The following is a 20029-nucleotide window of genomic DNA, read 5'->3' as shown; positions in this document are numbered from 1 at the left end:
AGCCCCTGGCCACAACCTGCATCAACCAATGTATACAGAACCTTATTTTATGTGTTTCCACTTAAAAACACCTTATTTAATATTTACTGTGGATTCATGAACACTGAACCCATGGCCAGCAGTAGCATAACTCGGGCTTGAATGAAGCTTACCTAATATACCTATTTTCTCCATGAGGCATGTCAGTCTTTAGCACCGTACTTGGGCGTCATTTTGAACTGCAAAGTCATCAACAAAAAGCATAGCGATGAACAACACGGTACCAAGTAGACCATGAAAAGGACAGGTGTTTACAGTAGGAGAGCCGAAACAAGAAGGCAGAGTGTTGCCCTGTTGGACCCGGGAACGTGTGCGTCACGTTTTTTGGTGCTCCGCACATACCCACGAGTGACATGGAAGCACCGTGGGTGTTGATTTGGGGGTTACAAATACATTTTAGTGAGAAGGAAAATTCACAAATATGGAATCTGCAAATAGTGAGGATCAGCTATACATACGTAAAGCACGGGGTCCTTAGAAGGCACCCAGTGGATGGCGACTCCTACAGTCACTGCTGTGTGACATCGCTGGTGTCCGTTTGAAGTTCTGCCATATTGGAAAACCCGCAGAGGTGGGCTAAGCAGAGACAACAGAGGGGCTTACCCATCCGTCATTGACCTGTCCATTCATTCAACAGACATTTATCGAGTGTCTGTTTTGTGCCATGCATGGAGAACAGAGAACATGATATCTGACCCTAGACTGGCCAACTGGATGGAGCCTTTGACTTCATTAAAGACATTTCTCTGACCATTGGAGTGGGGGCAGGGGGCGGGATACAAGATCCTGCAGGCAGTTGGGCAGTAGGTAACCAACAATGTTACACTACACACTGCACTTATAGCCTTCAAGACGTAAATGCATTTTTAAAAATCTATCCAAGAGAGGGGCGCCTGGGTGGCTCAGTCGGTTGGGCGTCCGACTTCAGCTCAGGTCACGATCTAGCTGTCCGCGAGTTCGAGCCCCGCTTCGGGCTCTGGGCTGATGGCTCAGAGCCTGGAGCTTGCTTCCGATTCTGTGTCTCCCTCTCTCTCTGCCCCTCCCCCGTTCATGCTGTGTCTCTCTCTGTCTCAAAAATAAATAAACGTTAAAAAAAAAATTTTTTTTTAATTAAAAAAAAAAATCTATCCAAGAGAAATAGAGATAGGCATGAATATTTGCGTATTACGCTTTTCGCCACCTTGCAGTCCATAGTGGAGAAATTATAGTATGTATCCGTAAGGGTATGTAATACATCCCTTATAAATCATTAAAGAAATGTCATGATGTATCTACCATTGGATGAAAACTATCAAGTTATAAAGCAGTGCATACAGCATGAGGCTGATTTTTGTAAATCACGCATGCACTGAAAAAAGCCTGAAAGGAAATTGTCTAAAATGCTAACAATGGTTATCTCTCAACAGCAGCAGCAGAAATATACAGCTGCTCTGTATGCTTTTCTGCATTTTCTAAATCTTCTATAATAATCGTGTGTTTTATAAAAAGATAACCATTTAACCACTCCCACTTTAATAAAGGCATTTGACAGGGCTTCAAGTCTTTTTACAGTCCTGCGTGGCACCCATAATGAGGGGTGGGGCCATCCCCTGCTAGAGGGGAGAGTCTTTCGGGGGACCGCAAATTCTCTGAGGGGCCATGCGTCTGCCACTGAGCACTGACCCTGTTCCCTGCAAGAGACCATCCCCCTCGCGTGCGCGTAAGACCGTCAGCCCGACTTTAGCACTTTATTTGGGGGTAAATCTGAAAACCCCCAGCCTCCTTTGCCGGCACCTAAAGCCCCAACCACGTTCCAGATGATGAATCGAGACTCTGTGAAAGCAGAACGCCCCCTCCCACCTGGGGGTGCCTCACACAGATGGAAATGCACTCACCTCGAAAAGAAGGAAGTGACACGTTAGACATGAGAATGTCACCCTCGGAATATCAGCCAGAGTATCGCCCTCTCTTACCAGTGAAGAATACATCCGAAAGACCCAACATTTGTTTCGGGAACATAAAAGGGCAAAGAGAGCGTAATGTGCATTCACAACATGCGACCACAGATGGGCTGGAAGTTAGTTCCGGACGGAAAAGTTTAAAAATCCCGGATTTAGGTACTGAAGAATCATCCATGCTGGCAAGAAATGAACAACATTTCTTCCTTTATTTACGGCCACGGATCACCTTTGTTTGGGGCCTGTTCGCTGCGTACAGGTTTACATTTGAGCAATTCACGATGTTTCGGCACCAATCTTTCGCTGGATCAATCCATAAATTCAAGCAACCAGCTCATAGGCTCCAGTTTCAGAAACACCTGTTATTCCCCTTACTCTAGCCCCGGGGGGGAGCGGAAAGTCCACGTGGCAAGTCCACTGACCCTGTCTCCTCCTGTAGTTAGACACACAGTTGGACTACAGCCTCCGGCCCCTGTGGTTACTCGGGGCCCCGGGGCCCTTTGGGCCAATCGCTTGGACGCGGGAGCGCTGTGGACACTTCCAGGCCAGGCTGATGAAAACCCTGCACCTGCAGGGCTCCCTCTCCGCCGGTGCCCAGGCTCACTGCCCGTCAGAGAGCCTGGAACCTCAGACCCAGAGCGGCCCGGGTGAGGCACCGACCAGCGATGCCCCTTTCTTGCCCCCAGCGTGACAAAACAATCTGTGTGCTAAGGCCGCACGAGGCTGGGTTCGTCTGTCCCAACAGCTACCGCTACCCTAATGAATGTGGACGGAGACCCAAATGTGAGCATCTTCCAAACAGGTGCTCGTGTGCCGCTTGAGATCTTTTCAGAAAATCACGAAGTGAGCAATCAGTGTGCTCAGCTGCACTTCTGGATTCCCTCCCAAACCAGTGCCTGCCTTGGGGGAAGACGCAACGTCTCAGCCCCCTGGGATACCGGAACAATCATCTCCACCCGAGATCGCTAAGACCCACGTCGCAGATTCACCTAAAATCTTTGCTTCCCAAGAAAAACTCCCCATCACGGGCGAGACTAGGTCCCGCCGCCCCTTTTCTGCCCACGTGATGTCCATGAGGCCGAGCACCGGGCTCCGGGCTTTAAGGGTGCTCATTCCCCCCTCTGCTGCCCGCCTGACTCACTGTTCTGCCCCCTGCTCGGCCAGCCCCCCACTCTTCCATCCCCGGCTGCCGGGCAGGCCCCCGCTTCCCCCCTGCCAGGCTCAGCCTTCGGAGCTTCACTGCCTCCGCCACCTTCTTCCCACCGACTCCTCCCTCCTTCTCAGAAAACCTCACCTTCCCTGCACCCCGAAAGCGGCAGGAGCGTCTGGGAGGAACCACCCCGACACCAGGGTTCCGTGGCCACACACAGTGGGGTCTGGGCCCCCCTCTCCTGCAGGAAGGACCTCATTCGTAGCTGTCCCTCCCTCGCTTGCCCCTGGCTCTCCCCTCCCAGCCCAGAAATGTGCCCAGTCCTGCTGCTCATTGAGTCATTCATCCGAGCAAACATTCACGGTCACTACGCACCCTCCAGGGTCACTGCGCAGGCACAGGAACGCAGGGAGGAGAGGGCAGGTAGCCTTGAGCAGGAAGGCTCAGGGAGAGGCATACCCGGGCGGTTACACCTGTGACTCGTGGCCTGTGGCCTCCGTGTCCCTTTCCTCGGGGGCGGCTTCACGGAAAAGTCGTCTGTGCCGAGAGTCCCCACTGCTCTCCGTCCCTCGTCTCCCTGCCCGCTGCACCCTGACTTCTGACTCCGCCGGCTGCACGGCCAGATTCCCTCCCGGCCTGGCTCCAAGTCCTATAATGCTCCCCAGCCCTGACCTTCCCCGCCCGGATCAGCGTGCTCCCTGAACCACTCCCTTTCTTTTCCTTTTAAGTTTATTTACTTACTTTGAGAGAGAGACAGGGACGGAGAGAGAGAGGATCCCAAGCAGGCTCTGCTGTTAGCCTGGAGCCCGACGCGGGGCTTGAACTCACGAACCACGAGGTCGTGACCTGAGCCGGAGATCCAAAGTCGGAGCTCCCCACGGAGGGGATTCTGACGAGCCCGCACCCTGAAGCCTCCGCCCGCCCCACTCGGAGAGCCCGCCCTCAGGACCTCCCAGCCACCCTCTTCCCTCGGACCAGAGTCCGAGTGGCGTTTGCAGAAACTCGCCGTGTGTGATGGCCTTTCGGACATGCGGGGGCACGGCCGGGGCCTGGAAGGGCTGTGTCACCTCCGGAGCACGTCAGGCCCACGATGCCGGGAGAAAGAGCAGAGGCAAGTGTGGTTTTCAGTGTGACGGGGGCCAACGTTTTCACTTAGGAGGAAATAAGTTCTTGGATTTATCCCGAAACGTCAACAGGAAAATAAGTCTCCACATACAAAATTGCATTCACTTGCAACTCCTTTGTTATATATTTGGTACCTAACGTGAGGCGCCTTATGTTTCAGCAGATAATTTCCTGGGGCCTATTAGGGTAGTTGAGTTCTTTTGAATTTTGCCTGTGTCTAAAAATGACAACGGAACTTGAGAAAAGGCCACATAAACCGGTACACCGGAATGAATCCCTGTCCCCTGAATCACGGGTCACGTTGCCTCTGCAGCACTTCCGCGGGGTCTGGGTTAGGACGACTGACCGAGAGCTGGCCCTCAGGAACGCCAGGGTACCCCGATGCAGTCCCTCACCTGGCAGGTAGGGCCGCGGGCCTGCGGGCCTCCACCGCAGCCCCGTCAGCGGCGGGAGGCTGCCGGCGTGATCCTGACTCTGCCTGGGGAAGCGCGGACGGGAGAAACCAGCCCCACGCAGACCAGACCGAGTCCTCAGCCTTGCTGCTCTTGTTCCCCAGAGACCAAATCACGGTTGCCATCGACAGCATGGATCAGTTTCCAGGGGCTGCAGGAAGAGAGCACCGAAAACGTGGCCGAAACAACAGAAACATAGTCTCTCAGTCCTGGAGGCAGGAAGCCCAGAATCAAGGTGTGAGCAGGGCCACGCTCCCTCTGAAGGCTCTGGGGGCGGGGCGGGGGGATCTTTCCTCTCCTCTTCCAGCTTCTGGAGGCCCCTGGATGCCTCAGAGATCCATCACTCCTATCTCTGCCTCTGTGGTCACGTGGCTTCTCCTGGGTGTCTGCGTCCACATTTCTGTCTCCTTACAAGGACACCTGTCATTGGATGAGGACCCACGCTGCTCCATTGTGACCTGGTTCCAACCCAATTACATCAGCCCACACCTAAGAAGGTCACACCCACAGGTACCAGGGGTTAAGACATCAGTACCTCTTCTGGGGGGGGGGGCACAATTCTACCCACTACAGAGGCTGTTTTCTTTTTTTTTGAAGTTTATGTATTGACTTTGAGAGAGACAAAGAGAGCGTGAGCAGGGGAGGCGCAGGGAGAGGAGAGAGAGAGAATCCCAAGCAGGCTCCATGAGGTCAGTGCACAGAGCCCGAAGCGGGGCTCGAACCCAGGAATACCGTGAGATCATGACCTGAGCCGAACTCAAGAGTCAGGCGCTTAACTGACTGGCCTGGTGCCCCCAGAGTATTGTTTATATGCTTGACAGTGTGCCACATTTTTTTCCTTTGTTTCATTTCATCCTTATAACCATCCTATGAGGTGAGAACGCCCAGTCCACGGGTGAGCAAACCGAGAGCAGGGCGGTCAAATCTGTGCCCACGGGCATGCACCAACCACACTGCAGAAGTAGGTCCGGGCCTCAGCCTCCAGCCAGCCCTTCACCACAGGCTAGGGGCTGAAGGAAATCAGCGGGTCATTACAGCCTAGCTGGGATCGGTGTTCCGGGTCAACTGACCGGTCCCGTCTGCGATCTGTATGTAAGGGGGCGTCTCAAAGGGCCCCGGCTACTGAGGGCAGACTCGGGTCTGAGAGAACCGAGCGTTTCCATGATGAGAACCCACCCACGGAGAGAAGGTCTTTGCCAAAGCAGCTGAGGGTCCCCAGGCCCCCTACAGGCTCTTGCCCATAAATGACGTACGAAACGGCCCATGCACATCCCCCATTTTTGTGCCGCGCGGGGTTACAGAGCTGTCCCCATTAGCTCCGGCCCCTCCTCGCCCCCGAATCCCTTTGGCAGACGGGGCACGGGGCCCCGAGTATGCCAGCCGTCCGGCCCTTTGCTGGCCTGAACGTAAAGCTAACTAAACTAATTAATCACACCAGATTAATAAGAGTGACAAGGTGAGAGGGGTGACACTGTCCAAAATCTCCAATTTGGTGTGAGGGCGCATATTTTTTTAATCCCCACAGCAATTTATTTTCCGTATAGCAAACTTTCTCCAAGAATGTCCCAAAATGTAGTCAAGGTTAACTGTGCTGTGAGCTTATTCAATATTTATGATTCTTTTTATTTGTATTACGAGGACTTTTTGGGGACTCCAAAGGGTCCATTAATCAAACAGAGTGACAAAATGAGGCATTTGACAATCGGAACAAGGCCTGCATATTATTACGATTAGATGTCTATACCTAGACATATAGACGTAACGTCTATAGCTCGGGGAGGGGGTAGGGATAAGAGAACCAACTTAACTTTATCAACAGCTCCTGATTAATTGTTACCAAGTGTCATCCGTAAATTTCCCTTCCACTAATAATCCTCTCGGACGATCTACCGCCGGCGAGCTGGCGGTACCGAGGCTGAGTTTCTGAGACAAGGAGCGGGTGACACCGGTACCTCCAGTGACTGGCGACGGGCGGTGGACAGTGTTCAACGGAGCTGCCATCTCTGAAATACAATTATCAGCGTGATCTGCTTAAGGATTCATCATCAGCTCCTGCCTTCTGAAGACTTAAAAAAATGCCAAGACACACAGAGAGAGAGAGGTGATAAGAAGGCATCATTTTCCTCCAGCCTCATAACTGTAAATTGAAGAAAATTATTTTCTTTGCCTGCAGCTCATTGGCATATAGGCAGCATTATATTATAATTTCATAAGCATAAATCCTTTGAATAAATTTCAGAGGAATAACTGAATTAGAAATGCAAGTAAAGTATCTAAAAAACTTAACTGTAGCAGGCAGGGGAGAGGAGGTGTGAGGGGCACAGGCAAGGAGGAGAGCCCCTTCTGGGTGCCTCCCGTGGGTCCCCAGAGGCCCGGGAAGAGCTTGGTCAGGGAGAGGCCGTTTCTCACCCCCTTCTGTGCCTGATGGCGAATAAAAGAAGTTCTCCTCCTCTCCCCTTGCTCGTGTTCCAAGGAATTTGAGCCGTAATTCATCATAAATTAATTTTGGAGAAACAACAGGCTTGGGGCGTGTTATAATTATTGTTATTTGTTTATTTATTATCGTGTTAACCATTATTTATTATTGTGTTAAGCATATGTGAGATCACAAAGGTTGCTCCTGCGGTTTCCTAGCAACAAGTCTGTGGGTCCGCCACGCAAGTTTCCCATCTCGGTGGGGGTGGGAGGCGGATGCCGGTTCAGGGGCCGGAAGCGTCTGTCCCTTCCTGAGGGCGCCCCTTGGGATGCACTGTGGAGGAGAAGGGTCGGCCTGGCCCCCTGCTGATGGCTCACCAGCCGCCCCCGCAGATTATCTTCAAACAAAGACCACTTGGAGGCCAAACCCTGGCCCCGGGGGCTGGCTCAGCTTGGACAAGGACGTCCTTTCCTAGGCCCGTGTTGGTCCTCAGGGAGGTGGCCACCAGGCCCCCTCCATGGCCAAGGGACATCTGTGGGGGAGGAGGCTAAGGGTTGGGAAGAGGATGGAAAACTTCCTGGGGGCCTCCGCGCCCCCCTGTCGCGGCCTGGGGCAGCCCCGTGCAGCTCCCCACCTCCCCAGGGTGACCGACTGGCTTCAGGAGCCCGTCACCATGTATGTAATGGGAACAGAGGCACAGAGACCGGAATTTCAACTGTGTTCACACAGCCTCTCAGGAGCACGAATATCCATTTGCAATGTCTGTTCCTGTGTCAACACAGAAGTGCAGAGAGGGATTGGTTTCCATGTTTCCGGCACAGGGACCCTGCCAGGTAAAGGAAACCTTACCTGGGGGCCCACAGAGTGTGATGCAGGACGGGGGGACTGAACCAGAGTGACGGGACGGGTCTCCTTTGTCCGGCGTCCTCAGACAGACCCCCGCGCCTCCCATATGGATCACTTCCTATCCTGGTTAAGAAACGCATAGCAAAGGGGCCCGGTGATGCGAGTGCTTTCCCATTATGGCGGAGCCACGCACACAGGGTCCCAGGCAGAGCCCCCCGCCCCTCCCCCCCCCCCCCACCAACTGTCCAGTGAAATCCCCCGGGAGTGGCATTTTTTTCCCAGTAAACTTTTAATTGTAGAATAATTGGACTTACAGAAAAATTACAAAGACAATATAGTGCCCCCACATGCCACACACCCAGTTTCCCCGTTAGTAGCCTTGTCTATTACGATGGTAGGTCGGTCGCAATTAACGAACCAATGTCGATGCATTAGTATGAACCGAAGTCTATGTATTATTCAGATCTCCTGAGCTTTCACCTTCTTCTGTTCCAGGATTGCGTCCAGGACAGCACATTACTTCAGTTATCAGGTCTCCTTAGGCTCCTCTTGGCTGAGCCTCTCAGGTTTCGCTGAGAGTAATGACCTTGCCGGTTTTGAGGAAGGTTGGTTGTGCATTTTGAAGAGTGTCTCTCATTTTGAGTTGTCTCTCAGATTGAGTTGGATGGTTTTCTTATGGGTAATGTTACGGACGGCATGTCTCTCCCAAACTCGCATTTTGTAATCTCATCCCCAGGGTGGTTTTATTTGGAAAAGGGCCCTCTGGGGGTGATCAGATAAGGAGGGCAGGTCCCTCGTGAACGGGATCGGTGCCCTTGTAAGAAAAAGCCGCAGAGGCCACCAGCTCCTTTACCCACCAGGCGAGGACACGGCGAGAAGTCAGCAGTCTGCAAACCAGAAGAGGGCCCTTGCTGGACCACGCGGGCACCCTGATCTTGGATTTCCAGGCTCCAGGGCTGTGAGGACTCCTTGCTTGCTGTTTACAAGCCATCAAGCTCATGGTACTTTGTGAGAGCAGAGAACGGGCTAAGACAGACTGCATTTATGGGTCTAGGAGAGGAAGGTCCCAGAAATCCCATGGAGGGTACCTGCCGTCAGGGCACTTGTTGTTGTTGATGTCAAACGTGATCACGTGGCCAAGGCGGTGTCTGTCGGGGTTCCCCCCGTGGAAGGTTGCCCTTTCCCCCTGTCCATATGCTGTACTTGGGGGCAGGAAGGCCCTGTGAGCAGTCCGCCTCCTCCGGCGTGGAGGGTCCACACAAATCATTTGAAATTCTGCAGAGCAGATTCTCCTCCGTCTTCATTTCTTTAGTCAATCACTTCTTTATGGCAGGATGGACTCGGTGTAGACTTGGAGTTGTATTCCGACACTGCCTCGTTCATGTATTTGCTCAAACGTGTCAGCCAGCGGGGGTCCCTTCCATTGCTCCCGTGTCCTCCTGACATATCCCCGTCATGGCGGCACTATGGGTCTGGTTTTGTGTTTTAGCACCTCCTTACTTTCTGGCATCACAAGATGCGCCTGTCTCATATTCCTTGCCCCAATTCTAGAACCGACCCTTTCTCCACAGACCCCTGGCTCTTTTTATCGGAGAAGGGCATTAGCAACCACACTCTGGATGCGGGGTGTGCTCACCGCTACAGGGCTGGGGAGCTTTCAAACCTCTGCACATTTAGGATGCATCCAAGATCAGTTGCCAGCATCTCCTGGAGGAGGACCCAGGCCTCAGTGTTTTTAAAGCTTTGTCTGTCTGTCAAGCTGTTTCTACTTTTATATTTGGTCAATAGCCGGTGGCCTCCTAGTCTTGGGATTAGCACCTTTACATCAAGCGTATGGATACAGGGTGCCCCTCCGTGCTCCAGAAACAGTGTGGAACTTTACCAAGACGCAGGGGGCTAAATGTTTGAAAGAACTTTTGAGGGGCTGATTCTTTTCGTGGTTTGGTGTGGGGGGGAGTGGGGAGTGCCCGCTTCTCCCTTTTGTCTGCCTCTCTCTTACCTTTATTTTTCTTTCCTCCTTAATCCCTTGAGAAGTACCTGCCCAGTGCTCAGACCATTAGCATCCCAGAGGATAGGACTGGCAATCAGGTTCCATCTATCCATTCTAGCCGGTGACCACAAGCGAGGGGCTTCGTTTCCCCTCCACCTGTGGCTGGGGACACACTGAGACCACTGCCCATTGAGTCAGAAGTAGGTGGCCGAGCTTAGAAGTAGGTGAATCAGCATGTGGCACATAGAGGGCACCGATAAAGCTAGCTCCTCCTTCCTCCCCCCACCTCCAGCCCCAGGGAAATAAGACAGGCCTGACACTGGGGCTGGAGGCCAGCTTGTCACTCTCTCTGGACCAGAGCTCGTCACCACACCTGGGGGCTTCCCTGCAAAGCAGAATCCAGGCGGGTCTACACGGGCATAGCGGCAGGACAAACCCTCGGAGTCAGAGCACCCACGCCTGGAGATGCTCGTGCAGCGTGGGCGCTGTTTGCACCCCCTGCCCTGTGGAGCTTCTCTGTGGTCAGAGGCTGCCCCCTCCTGCTCACTCAGATGCCCAGGGACTGCTCCCACGGGAGCCTGCCCTGTGCCACCCACTGACCAGTGACGATTGTTCGAATCAAAGGAATCAAATCGATCACGAGCCAATCTTACTTGGAAGTCCTTTGGAGGAACAGGAGTCCTTTACCTCAGAAGCCTGTTTTGTTGGCCAAGGCTACTTGGGAGGCCAGCTGTGACGGCCACTCTGGCAGTCCTGACCGCACAGTGGGATCCCCCGAGAGGACTTTGGGGTGGTCCGCAGAACCCGGGGCCCAGCCCAACAGCTGAGCCTCGACCTCTAACAGCTCCCTGGGGCACACCATGCGGTGATGTGGCTCCATGGGTCTCTCGTCCAAGTCTCACAGTCTCAGGAACAGAGCCTTCTGGTGCGCCGTGAGGCGTCTCTACCTGTGGGTAAATCAGCCACAGCTGGAGGGGCAGGGGAATGGGACACGCGGGCCACCAGGGGAATTGTTATCAGCTGAGCAGCCCCCATAGGGGTCCATGTAGTTAATCAGCAGTTTCTCTCCTTAAAACTGAACTAACAATAAACTCTTACCAGCAACCACAGCTTCTCAGGAGCAAGCGTCTCGTGCTGGGTCCTTCAGACATCATCGTTCAAGCTCTCTGAACAACCATACCGCGTAGACGTGAAACCCACAGAGACGAGAAAACAGGCCGAGGGAGGTCAGGTATCACCGTCCAGGTGACCCGGCCGACATGCTTCGGAAGGGGGACCTGAGACTCCGGAGGGCGTTGTCTTCTTGAGGGTGTGACACTGGCACAAGCATCCCATACACGAGCCTCCAGACCCGGGACGCCGACAGGGAGACATGGGAGCCGTTCTTGCCCGGAGCTGCCAAAGCAAGTGTAAATGCCCGGGTTCCACCTGCCAGGACACCCGCCACCGAGCACCGATTCCCTCCGCCAACCTCAGCTCTTCCCAAACCGGAGCCCTCGCTGTCTCCCACACACGCCTCTGTTCCTTGCTGTCCCCTCCCTTCTCCCACCTGTTGGGCCTTCGGGACTCAGTAGAAATGTCTCTTCCTGGGAAGCCTTCCTGAGTTTTGCTCCCTACACATCACACTCGGATGCTCTTTTAAGGTTTTAAAATTTTTAATTTTTATTTTTGAGGGGGGGGGGAGGGGCAGAGAGAGAGGGAGACACAGAACCCAAAGCAGGCTCGAGGCTCCGAGCCATCAGCACAGAGCCCGACGTGGGGCTCGAACTCACGGACCATGAGCTCAGCACAGAGCCCGATGCGGGGCTCAAACTCATAGACCGCGAGATCATGACCTGAGCCGAAGTCAGACGCTTAACCGACTGAGCCACCCAGGCGCCCCATCTTGTGCTTGTCAGCCGTGCTTAGGATACTTTGCTTTGCCCTAAGGTATCGGAGCTCATTCTGTCCTTCCCTTCAGACAAGAGGAAGGTCTTCCTCGTCACCGTCCCCTCTCCGGTGTCCGGCCTGGGGTGGGCTCTTGGTCCTCGTTGGGTTGAGTTGATTCGAGACTCAATGACACCTGTGCCGAGTCCTTCCCTGCAGGGAGGAGACCCTTCTCCATCACACTGGTTCCCACCATCTAGAGGAGACATGCTGGGCGGATTCACGGCCAGTCCTCACAGCGGTGGAGAGATACAGACAAATTCCACACATGACCGTGGCCTTTGTGACGCGTGGACAGATCCGGTCCTCCCTGCTGCCCTGAAGGTAGGTGCCGCCACAGGAAAGGAAATACGGGCAGTGGTGAAAGTGTCTCTCCCAGGCAGAAACTGAGGGTCGGGGGACTCACTGGGCTCCCCTGCTCCCTTTGTCCTGACTGGGCACTCAACGGAGCCTGTGTCTAGATAAAGTACTATCAGTGGGGGTGGGGGCTATGGCACCCCCGTGAGAAGACCTCCCCCCACGGCCCTACACCTAGGCAGAAGAAACAGAAGCTCCTGTGTTGAGCCATGAAGACTCTGGGTTATTTGTTGCCATGGTTTAACCTAGCTTTTCTGACGAGCGTAGTCACATATCGTGCCTTCTTGGATACAACCGGTACCTTCCCGAATAATCTAGATCTTGTCTGTACATGGAAAGAGGGTTCACAATAATGACGCTACGGAACTGAGCGTGGTGACAAAACGTGTGTGATACGGCCTCAGCCCTATTGTGCAGCGTAGCTCTGAGCAGACGCACGCATACACAGAAGCATACAGGACGGACTTTCCTTGGAAGCAATTTTTCATGCTTCTATGAAAGCTGTTAATTTTTCTCGTTGGAGGTAGGCCAATTCGGCTCAGTTCATGGAGGCGTCCACTGCAAAATTCATCTAGCATTATTTCCTGAAGCTACCTAAGGTGCAGACTAGAAGAATGGGTATTTTCTCTTAATGAAAAGATAGTCGGATGAGGGGGGGAGAAATGCCTTTCCTTTCTTCCTTTCTCTTTCTTCCCTTAAAAAAACTCACAATGATGTTGTGATTAACTTGCATTTTGCAGCATAGTGGATATGACAGTCAACCAAATTAATCCCATTATGCAAAACCCAGTTCACAAATGGTTTTGCATTTTTGCAAAATTATGTCAATTTCCCTATAAATTGGAGAGACTGTGTCAGTTTCCTGAACTGCACAGAGACGCTACTCAGTGCTGTATATCTATATTCCTCTAATTCAAAAAGATACAGATTTTAGCTCCGTGCCACACATTAGGATTCATAACTTTAATGCTGATATTTTTGTTTACATGAGACTTGCATGAGAATTACCAACAGTTTTCACATTCGTTTAAAATCTTCCTCCCCACCATACTCATCGTGGTGGCAAAAAAGAATTAGGAGCTTGAACAGAAAATGGTGAGAACAAAAACCATCCCTATTGTGATTCGAGGACCGCGATTCCTTCTTTCGTCCCACCTCTGAAGCCCTCGGCTTCTCCGGCCAGGCTCCCCGCGCCCTCGCCGGGGCTCTGCCTCTCTGTCGGTGGCGTCAGCGCGGGGAGAGCAGGGACGGCCGCCCACCTGCCGTCCTCTTGGCCAGCCGCAGACGTGCTGTTGGTGGCCAAATCTGCTTGGCATGGACCGCGATCTGTGAATTCCCTATAACTGGACCACCTTGTCAAATTAAGCCCGCTCCTGCGTGGAGCTGCTGAGCAGCCTGGATCTGGAAGTCCCCGCTCTCTGACCCCTGTCACCAGCCCTCCGAGCCCCTAACATCTGCTCTCTGGGAGCTGCCTTTTCACCTGGTTCATTTCAGATGCAGCAGGGCACTCCGTTCTGAGCTCAGCACTGCCCCTCTCTCTCTTACGGGGAGAAAGAAAAAGCTTCCTTGTTTTGAAGACCGGCGCTCTGAGGGCTAAATTACTTACTGAATTCAGAAAATCTATTTTTTAATGGTTATTCTTTCTCCGCGTAGCACTTTTTATTCCGGTAATGCTTTCTTGAACGGTGAATTGTTGACTTTTTATGCCTCAGATTTATTAGACATGTGCCAAGTTGTCAACCTCCTACTGTTTTCATTTGTGTCCACCTTGCAAACAGCAGGGAAAAATACTTTTTTTTTCCACGAACGCTCACTTCTTGGCAGTTCTGAAACAAATTTTTGAACAGTTGCTGTTCCTATTGATAGCAATAGTTTGATGTTTCAAAAAAAAAAACCCAGGGTTTTATTTTCCCCTAAATTTTTGACACGTTCTGTCATATCCTATCATATCATACCCTGATGCATCAAAAACAAAAAGAAGGGAGGTCCCAGCCTGCACTGTTCACATAGATCATGAGTCTTCGCTAAACACCCTCCCATCTGTTCACCGCGTCCATCCTTTTGTCCCCGCTCCAATGCTGGTATTCCTCACTAAAATCTGTTCTTGCTTCTTTCTAGACACCGCACTCTCCCCAGCGAGGCTGCCTGAGCTCGGTGAGAAATGGTCCCGAGGAATCAGGAGGCTGTGGGCATTTTCCTACCGCTGGCTGCCCGCGATTCGGACGCATCGTGCAACGGACAGGGACAGTAATGAAAAAGAAGAAACACAAATGAAGTGAATGGCCAGTCGCCTCAGGCAAATGTCCCCTGCAGTTGCTGATACTGTGAAAAATAAAAAAAGTCAGCAATCAAAACTCCTCTTCCCAGAGACTCTTCCCGCCAGGGCCACCGGGCCCTCCATGCTGAGGCTTTGAAATGAGGGACACAGTGGGACGGGCTGGCTCCTGTTCTGGCCTGGCGACAGCTTGCTCTCCGTCCCAGCTGCAGGGCTTGCGGAGAGGGGAGGCGGGATCGGGGGGGGGGGGGGGGGGCGACCACGCCCCATCCCCACTGGGGCTGCCCGGCCACTCTCAGGACCCTGCGGACGCAGCCTCGGGTGGAGTCTTCTGGGGCCTCTCCCGCTAGATCCCGCTGCACGGGAAAGACCAGCTTCCCAGGGAGCAGGTGTCATGGGAAAATCGGGTGCTTTGGGTCGACCAGGAGGCTCAGGATGACCTTACGAGGGGCTGTGAGGGGGCCTCTTACCCGGCGCACCAGCCGGAGGCCTCACACGGCCTTGTGAGGGCACACAGAGGCAGCCGGGGGTCACGTGACGGGACCCTGGCCCAGCCGCCCAGAGAAGCTGGGGTCTGCGGGGGGAACTGGGGTGCGTCCACCTCCTTGAGCAGAACACACGTCCATCCTTTTGCAAGATCGACCCTCTGTCCAACAGCCCCTTCAGCTCGGTAGACACCACAACCTCTGTGGGCTCATTAGCGGCGCCTAACCTTGGTCAGTGGACCCACATCCGGCCCTCCACCTGCCAGCCTGTGACCTCCAGGCAGATCTGTGCCGGACCCCCTTCATCCCCGGAGCCCAGGTAGGGGAAACTGAAAGCGGGGGGGGGGGGGGGGGCGGCCTGGGTGGCTCAGTCGTTTAAGCGTCCAACTCTTGCTTTTGGACCAGGTCGTGACCTCACGGTTTGTGGGGCCGGACCCCGGGTCGGCCTCTGCGATGACGGCGTGGAGCCTGCTTGGGATTCTCCCTCTCCCTCGCTCTCTCTCCCCCACCCATTCCATCTCTGTCTCAAAACAAATAAACTTAAAAAAAATTTTTCTGAAAGGAACCTGTAAGCTTCTGGGGGAGCCGAGCCCCTAGAGGATTTTAAGCTGGGGCCTGAATAGATTTGCGTTTTAGAGAAATTGTCTCCAACGGGAGACGTTTAAGTGAAAGGATCAAGAGGATTTGTTTGCTTGCTGGGAAGAGGGCGGGAGGACGGACGTGGGTGACCAGTCAGGCTGGGACACTCAGAAGGGCAGGTGGGCTCTGTACTGAGCAGGGAAAGCGTCCCCGCTGGGGGGATGGGGTTGGCGGAGGGGCACTGGGGGCCGCTGAGCTCTGGACTTGAGGTCCTATTCTGTGTAGGAAGAGTGGGGTTGGCTCCTTCCAGGACCAACATTCTAGAACTCTGCTGGGTTTCCGAAAGGTAAACAGCCTCACACTGAGCATCATGCCCTTGTTTACGTGACTCCCTGCCTTCCTGGAGCTGCATTAGTTTTCTGGGGTGGCAGGAAGAGAGCACCAAACACCTGGTGACTTAAAACGATAGAAATCTGGGGCGCCTGGGTGGTGCCGTCGGCTAAGCATCCGACTCTCGATCTCGGCTCAGGTCATGATCTCACAGTTCGTGAGTTCGAGCCCCACGTCGGGCTCCGTGCTAATGGTGCAGAGTCTGCCTGGGATTCTGTCTCTCCTTCTCTCTCACCCTCCCCTGCTTGTGCTCCCGCTCTCTCTCTCTCAAAATAAATAAATAAACTTAAAAAAATAGAAATTAATTCTCTCCTGGTTCTAGAAGCCAGAAATCTGAAATCACCGTGTTGACAGGGCCGTGCTTCCCCAAAAGCTCTAAGGGATAATCATTTTTCCTTGCCTCTTCCAGCTTCTGGTGGCTCCTGGCAGTCCTTGGCTTGAGGCTACATCACCTAATCTCTGGCTCCAGGGTCATATGCGCTCTGTGTCTCCTCCTCTTAGAAGGACGTTAGTCATCAGATTTAGCACCCACCCTGATTCAGTATGACCTCACCTGAACAGATTACATCTGCCAAGACTCTATTTCCAGATCAGGTCACATTCTGAGGTTCCTGGTAGACTTGAACCTTGGGGGAACACTATTCAATCCATTATACTTATGCTTTATTTAAAAAAAAATTGTTTTTTAATGTTCATTCACTTTTGAGAGAGAGAGAAAGAGCATGAGTAGGGGAGGGGCAGAGACACACACACACACACACACACACACACACAGAATCCAAAGCAGGCTCCGGGCTCTGAGCTGTCAGCACAGAGCCCGCCGTGGGGCTCGAAATCACTAACCATGAGATCTTGACCTGAGCTGAAGTCAGATGCCCAACCGACTGGCCCCCCCAGGTGCCCCTGTACCTACACTTTCTTATCATTGTAGGGATCCTTCCCTCATCCAGGGCTCCAACGTGCGCTGTGCCTCTGCAGTCACCACAGGTCGATGAGAAGAAAATAGAAGTTCTACTTCTATGTACTTGAAATTGTTATTTGGGGGTAAGTCGTATAACATCCCTAATACAGTAGTACCGTGGTATGTGTATATAATTAACAAGCAAATTTACGTTCATTGCAGGGCTTACAAACTTTCTAACAATGGGGTCGTACCGTGAAAAAAGCAGGGAGATGCTCCATATGGCACAGGATCCCGTCGAGGTGCCCCTGGATCCCTGCCGCCTGTAATCACCTGTGCAGTAATGAAATGGGATGGAATTGAAAACAAACAAAAAAAAACAAAACAACCCTCGCTCGGGGCTCCTGGGTGGCTCAATTGGTTAAGAGTCTGACTCTTGATTTCAGCTCAGGTCACGAGCTCCCCTTTCGTGAGACCAAGCCTCACATCGGGCTCTGCACTGAGCCTGGAGCCTGCTTGGGATTCTCTCTCTCTCTCTCTCTCTCTCTCTCTCTCTCTCCCTCTCCCTCTCCCTCTCTCTCTCTGCCCCTCCACTGCTTGCGCTCGGTCTCTCTCTTGCTCTCTCTCGCTTGCTCTCCCTCCATAAATAATAAAATGAAAGAAAATGAAAGAAAATAAAAATAAAAATGAAAGAAAACACTTGCTTATGTCACCCTCCGGGATGCTGTATTACACGTGGTTATGAGCTCTGACTCCAGAGATCATACCCGTGACTCGGCCACTAACTGGCCTTGTGATCTTGGGCAAATTACCTCGCTGTCAGGAAGGGGCTTGAGGATAATACGACCATCCCGGCCCACTGCAAAAGCTAGATTACATATTTTATATCAGCCGTTCGGCACAATGCCCCGCCCCCAGACATCAGCGGATGTCTTGGCCAAGTCAGCAAGTGGGACTGAGGAGGCAAAGGTCGGTCCGCAGCGGCCCCAGCTCTGCCCCTTCTGAACCTGTGCACCTGCGAAGCCTCTGTCGCCCCCCAACCCCACCTGAGCACCAGCCGCAAGAACTCTGATATTGGCCGTGGTGCTTCCTCCCCTTGGAGAGGAAGGGACTTTGGGGAGCAGGGCTGAAGGCTCGTGGGAGGCTCAACCGCTCTCTACGCTTGAGTCCCCCCCTGGCAACAAAAGCATTCGAGGTGAGGTAGGTTGGAGTGCACGCGTGTGTGTGTGTGTTGGAGTGCACGCGTGTGTGTGCGTGCGCACGCGCAGGGAGAGACAGGAAGGGAAAGATGATGAGCTCCCGTCCCAGGCTAATGAGGCCTGTAAGTATGGGGCGAAATCACGCCGGGCCATTTTGCTGCGGAATTGCACAGTAGAATTATAATTAATTTGTTGTCCGACATTACCCATAGGCCTTTTTTTAGCATTTCTCCTTTCCTGGCGGTTACTGCCCATTGAATTCCAATGTTTTGGATTAATATCCTCTGGTTAAATCTTCCTGCACTTTTGCACACTGAGCCTCATTTGATGCCTTGTCCATATCTCTGAGCTCTTTGAATGATTTCTCTGTCATGGTTGGTCTTCTCAACACCTCCCAATTTTGTAGAATCTGTGAATGTAATTAACAAGTCTTTTACCTTCTCCCGCACATAATTAGCAAAGATGTTAAATAAAGCCGGGCTCGGCACTGATCGCTAGGGCACCGTGCTCGACTCCCCCCAGCAAGTGATACACAGCTATTTATCATCATCTTTGTTCACAGCCCTTCCGCCAGCTGCAGCCAACACAGCTCACCTGCCCGAAAGGGGGCACAAACCCATCAGCCGTATCGGCCCCGGGCCCGGGCCTGGGCCGCGCTCCCCACCCAGGCTTTCCTGTCCTCGTGCTGAGCCGGGAGTCCGGCCTGGGGCATCACTCCCTCCCCTCGAGCAGTGGAGCCTCCTCTTTCTCTGGCCTCCTCTGTCGGCACGCTTCCTCTCCTGGCCCCGTATTTCCCGACGCTGCGCTCACCTGCAAGGAGGCCTCTCAAACCAAGCCGTGTCTCCCTCACCCCTCGAATCCGATAGTCTCACCGCCCTTTGCAGTAAAAGCCACCCGCTCCCGGCTCAGGCCCAAAGCCTCGGGACCGTCCTCCATCAGGCTCTTTCCCGGGCACCCCACAGCCAACCCGCCGGCCATCCCAGTTGCCACTACCTTCCAAGCGCATGGCCACCTAGCCGCTGCTTCCTCACCGCCGGCCTCCCTGCCCAGCGACTGCAGCTCTCCACCTGTTGCCCCTCTTTCTGCCCCGGCACGGCGGCTGGAACCAGTGACGGTGCAAGTCAGGTAGCGTCCGTCCTCCCTCAAACTCCTCCGGACTCTCCCCACCGGGAAGGCTCGGGCAAAATCCATCCTGGTAGCGATGAATGAGCTTCCAGCTGCTTCTGTAACAAGCTACCACAAACTCGGGGGCTGAAACGACACAAGCCTGTTAGCTCACAGTTCTGGAGGTGCGAAGTCCCACGTGGGTCTCGCGGGCTGAAGTCGAGGTGTCAGCGGGGTCCTGTTCCTTCTGGAGGCCCCGGGACGGGATCTGCTTTTGTGCCCTCCCCAGCCGCACTGGGAGGCCGACTGCGCTCTGCGGCTCACGGCCCCGTGGCTCAGAAGTCGGCTTCCGTGGCCCATCTCCTCTGACGCTCCCGTCTCTCTCCTCCACTGACCAGGACTCTGTGCGAGTGCCTTGCACCCCTGGAAACTCCAGGGTGTTCGCAAGGTCCTTAACTGGCTGACATCTGTGAAGCCCCTCCTGCCACGTGAGGGAACGCGGTCCGTGTTCACGGGCTCTGGGGCTTGCAACTTGCACGTACTTAGAGCCATTACTCTGCCTGCCACAGATGGCTTTCAGGATCCATCCACACCAGGTGGCTGTCTGACTACCTTGCCGACTTTGTCTTCTGCTCTCTCCCCGTTGCACACTATCCTCCGGCCGCACCGGCCCTGCACAGGGTGGGGGTGGGGGCCGATCCGTAAGCTCGCCGATTTCCCTGGTGCGAATGTTCCCTCCGTGGCCGACTTTCACCTGCTGACACGTGAGGAGTTGGCAAGAGGTGCCCGCTGGCTCCTGCCTCGTGTCTGCAGTAACGCTCGGCCCCAGGTTCCGCGGCTCCCGGGGGTGACCTCCTT

Source organism: Panthera onca, chromosome D3 (assembly GCF_046562875.1).
Source record: "Panthera onca isolate mPanOnc1 chromosome D3, mPanOnc1 haplotype 2, whole genome shotgun sequence".
NCBI classification, from domain to species: Eukaryota; Metazoa; Chordata; class Mammalia; order Carnivora; family Felidae; genus Panthera; species Panthera onca.
Note: the sequence above shows the minus strand (reverse complement) of the source record.